Consider the following 5,287-nt stretch of genomic DNA (forward strand, 5'->3'; position numbering starts at 1 on the left):
AGCAACTGACACTGCAGAAATACAAAAGATCATAAGAGATTACTACAAGCAACTCTATGCCAATAAGATGAACAACCTGGAAGAAAGGGACAAATTCCTAGAAATGCACAACCTGCCAAGACTGAATCAGGAAGAAATAGAAAATATGAACAGACCAATCACAAGCACTTAAATTGAAGCTGTGATTAAAAATCTTCCAACAAACAAAAGCCCAGGACCAGATGGCTTCACAGCCGAATTCTATCAAACATTTAGAGAAGAGCTAACACCTATCCTTCTCAAACTCTTCCAAAGTGTAGCAGAGGGAGGAACACTCCCAAACTCATTCTACGAGGCCACCATCACCCTGATACCAAAACCAAACAAGGCTGTCACAAAAAAAGAAAACTGCAGGCCAATATCACTGATGAACATAAGTGCAAAAATCCTCAACAAAATACTAGCAAACAGAATCCAACAGCACATTAAAAGGATCATACACCATGATCAAATGGGGTTTATTCCAGGAATGCAAGGATTCTTCAATATACGCAAATCAATCAATGTGATACACCGTATTAACAAATTGAAGGAGAAAAACCATATGATCGTCTCAATAGATGCGGAGAAAGCTTTTGACAAAATTCAACACCCATTTATGATAAAAACCCTGCAGAATGTTGGCATAGAGGGAATTTTCCTCAACATAATATAGGCCATATATGACAAACACACAGCCAACATCGTCCTCAATGGTGAAAAACTGAAACCATTTCCACTAAGATCAGGAACAAGACAAGGTTGCCCACTCTCACGACTCTTATTCAACATAGTTTTGGAACTTTCAGCCACAGCAATCAGAGAAGAAAAGGAAATAAAAGGAATCCAAATTGGAAGTGAAGAAGTAAAGCTGTCACTGTTTGCAGATGACATGATACTACACATAGAGAATCCTAAAGATGCTACCAGAAAACTACTAGAGCTAGTAAATGAATATGGTAAAGTAGCAGGATACAAAATTAATGCATAGAAATCTCTGGCATTCCTATACACTAATGATAAAAAATCTGAAAGTGAAATCAAGAAAACACTCCCATTTACCATTGCAACAAAAGGAATAAAATATCTAGGAACAAACCTACGTAAGGAGACAAAAGGCCTGTATGCAGAAAATTATAAGACACTGATGAAAGAAATTAAAGATGATACAAATAGATGGAGAGATATACTATGTTCTTGGATTGGAAGAATCAACATTATGAAAATGACTATACTACCCAAAGCAATCTGCAGATGCAATGCAATCTCTATCAAACTACCACTGGCATTTTTCACAGAACTAGAACAAAAAATTTCACAATTTGTATGGAAACACAAAAGACCCCAAATAGCCAAAGCAATCTTGAGAACGAAAAATGGAACTGGAGGAATCAGGCTCCCTGAGTTCAGACTGTACTACAAAGCTACAGTAATCAAGACAGTATGGTACTGGCACAAAAACAGAAATACAGATCAATGGAACAGGATAGAAAATGCAGAGATAAACCCACACACATATGGTCACCTTATCTTTGATAAAGGAGGCAGGAATGTACAGTGGAGAAAGGACAGCCTCTTCAATAAGTGGTGCTGGGAAAACTGGACAGATACATGTAAAAGTATGAGATTAGAACACTCCCTAACACCATACACTAAAATAAGCTCAAAATGGATTAAAGACCTAAATGTAAGGCCAGAAACTATCAAACTCTTAGAGGAAAACATAGGCAGAACACTCTATGACATAAATCTCAGCAATATCCTTTTTGACCCACCTCCTAGAGACATGGAAATAAAAACAAAAATAAACAAGTGGGACCTAATGAAACTTAAAAGCTTTTGCACAGCAAAGGAAACCATAAACAAGACCAAAAGACAACCCTCAGAATGGGAGAAAATATTTGCAAATGTAGCAATTGACAAAGGATTAATCTCCAAAATTTTCAAGCAGCTCATGCAGCTCAATAACAAAAAAACAAACAACCCAATCCAAAAATGGGCAGAAGACCTAAATAAACATTTCTCCACAGAAAATATACAGCTTGCCAACAAACACATGAAAGAATGCTCAACATCATTAATCATTAGAGAATTGCAAATCAAAATGATAATGAGATATCATCTCACACCAGTCAGAATGGTCATCATCAAAAAATCTAGAAACAATAAATGCTGGAGAGGGTGTGGAGAAAAGGGAACACTCTTACACTGTTGGTGGGAATGTGAATTGGTACAGCCACTATGGAGAACAGTATGGAGGTTCCATAAAAAACTACAAAAAGAACTACCATATGACCCAGCAATCCCACTACTGGGCATATACCCTGAGAAAACCATAATTCAGAAAGAGTCATGTACCAAACTGTTCATTGCAGCTCTATTTACAATAGCCAGGAGATGGAAACAACCTAAGTGTCCATCATCGGATGAATTGATAAAGAAGATGTGGCACATATATACAATGGAATATTACTCAGCCATAAAAAGATACGAAATTGAGTTATTTGTAGTGAGGTGGATGGACCTAGATTCTGTCATACAGAGTGAAGTAAGTCAGAAAGAGAAAAACACATACCATATGCTAAGGCATATATATGGAATCTAAGGAAAAAAATGTCATGAAGAACATAGGGGTAAGACAGGAATAAAGACACAGACCTACTAGAGAATGGACCTGAGGATATGGGGAGGGGTAAGGGTAAACTGGGACAAAGTGAGAGAGTGGCATGGACACGTATACACTACCAAACGTAAAATAGATAGCTAGTAGGAAGCAGCTGCATAGCACAGGGAGATCAGCTCGGTGCTTTGTCATCACCTAGAGGGGTGGGATAGAGAGGGTGGGAGGGAGGGAGACGCAAGAGAGAAGAGATTTGGGAACATATGTATATGTATAATTGATTCATTTTGTTATAAAGCAGAAACTAACACGCCATTGTAAAGCAATTATACTCCAATAAAGATTTTTTTTTAAAAAAAAAGAGTAGTCAGTCTACCTGAAATAGAATTCAGAGTAATGATAGTAAAGATGATCCAAAATCTTGGAAATAGAATGGAAAAAATATAAGAAACTTTTAACAAGGACCTAGAAGAACTAAAATGCAAACAAACAATGATGAACAACACAATAAATGAAATTAAAAATTCTCTAGAAGGAATCAGTAGCAGAATAACTGAGGCAGAAGAATGGATAAGTGACCTGGAAGATAAAATAGTGGAAATAACTACTGCAAAGCAGAATAAAGAAAAAAGAATGAAAAGAATTGAGGACAGTCTCAGAGACCTCTGGGACAACATTAAACACAGCAACATTTGAATTATAGGGGTCCCAGAAGAGGATGAGAAAAAGAAAGGCTCTGAGAAAATATTTGAAGAGATTATAGTTGAAAACTTTCCTAATATGGGAAGGGAAATAGTCAATCAAGTACACGAAGTGCAGAGTCCCATACAAGATAAATCCAAGGAGAAACATGCCAAGACACATATTAATCAAACTATCACAAATTAAGTACAAAGGAAAAATATTAAAAGCAGCAAGGGAAAAGCAACAAATAACATAAAAGGGAATCCCCATAAGGTTAACAGCGGATCTTTCAGCAGAAACTCTGAAAGCCAGAAGGGATTGGCAGGAAATATTTAAGTGATGAAAGGGGAAAACCTACAATGAAAATTATTCTACCCAGCAAGGATCTCATTCAGATTCAATGGAGAAATTAAAACCTTTACAGACAAGCAAAAGTTAAGAGAATTCAGCACCACCAAACCAGTTTTACAACAAATGCTATAGGGACTTCTCTAGGCAGGAAACACAAGAGAAGGAAAAGACCTACAATGACAAATCCAAAACAGTTAAGAAACTGGTAATAGGAACATACATATCAATAATTACCTTAAATGTAAATGGATTAAATGCTCCAACCAAAAGATATAGACTGGCTGTATGGACACAAAAACAAGACCAGTATATATGCTGTCTACAAGTGACCCACTTCAGACCTAGGGACACGTACAGACTGAAAGTGAGGGGATGGAAAAAAATATTCCATGCAAATAGAAATCAAAAGAAAGCTGCATTAGCAATTCTCAAACAAAATAAAATTTAAAATAAAGACTATTACAAGAGACAAAGAAGGACAGTACATAATGATCAAGGGATCGATCCAAGAAGAAGCTATAACAATTGTAAATATTTATGCACCCAACATAGGAGCACCTCAATACATAAGTCAAATGCTAACATCCATAAAAGGGGAAATCAACAGTAACACAATAAAAGTAGGGGACTTTAACACCCCACTTTCTCCAATGGACAGACCATCTAAAATACAAATAAATAAGGAAAAACAAGCTTTAAATGACACATTATACAAGATGGATTTAATTGATATTTATAGGACATTCCATCCAAAAACAACAGAATACACTTTCTTCTCAGAATGCTCATGGAACATTTCCAGGATAAATCATATCTTGGGTCACAAATCAAGCTTTGGTACATTAAAAAAAAAAACTGAAATTGTATCAAGTACCTTTTCTGACCACAACACTATAGACTAGATATCAATTACAGGACAAAACTGTAAAAAATACAAACACATGGATGCTAAACAATATGCTACTAAATAACCAAGAGATCACTGAGGAAATCTAAAGATACCTAGAAACAAATGACAATGAAAACACAATGACCCAAACCCTATGGGAGGCAGCAAAAGCAGTTCTAAGAGGGAAGTTTATAGCTATAAAATCCTACCTCAAGAAACAAGAAAAATCTCAAATAAACAACCTAACCTTACAACTAACGCAATTACAGAAAAAAGAAGTATCAACAACAAAAATCCCAGGGCTTCCCTGGTGGCACAGTGGTTAAGAATCCACCTGCCAATGCAGGGGACACGGGTTTGAGCCCCGGTTGGGGAAGATCCCACAGGCCACGGAGCAACTAAGTCCATGTGCCACAACTACTGAGCCCGTGCTCTAGAGCCCAGGAACCACAACTACTGAGCCCACGTGCTACAACTACTGAAGCCGCGTGCCTACAGCCCGTGCTCCACAACAAGAGAAGCCACTGCAATGAGAAGCCATGCACCGCAACGAAGAGTAGCCCCCACTCACCACAACTAGAGAAAGCCCGTGTACAGCAATGAAGACCCAACACAGCCATAAAAAAATAAATAAAATAATAATAATAAAGAAAACAACAGGCCAAAATCACTGATGAACACAGATGCAAAAAACCCTCAACAAAATACTAGGAAACAGAATCCAA

This window comes from Monodon monoceros, unplaced genomic scaffold, assembly GCF_005190385.1.
Source record: "Monodon monoceros isolate NGI ecotype Baffin Bay Population unplaced genomic scaffold, NGI_Narwhal_1 Super_Scaffold_18, whole genome shotgun sequence".
Taxonomy (NCBI): domain Eukaryota; kingdom Metazoa; phylum Chordata; class Mammalia; order Artiodactyla; family Monodontidae; genus Monodon; species Monodon monoceros.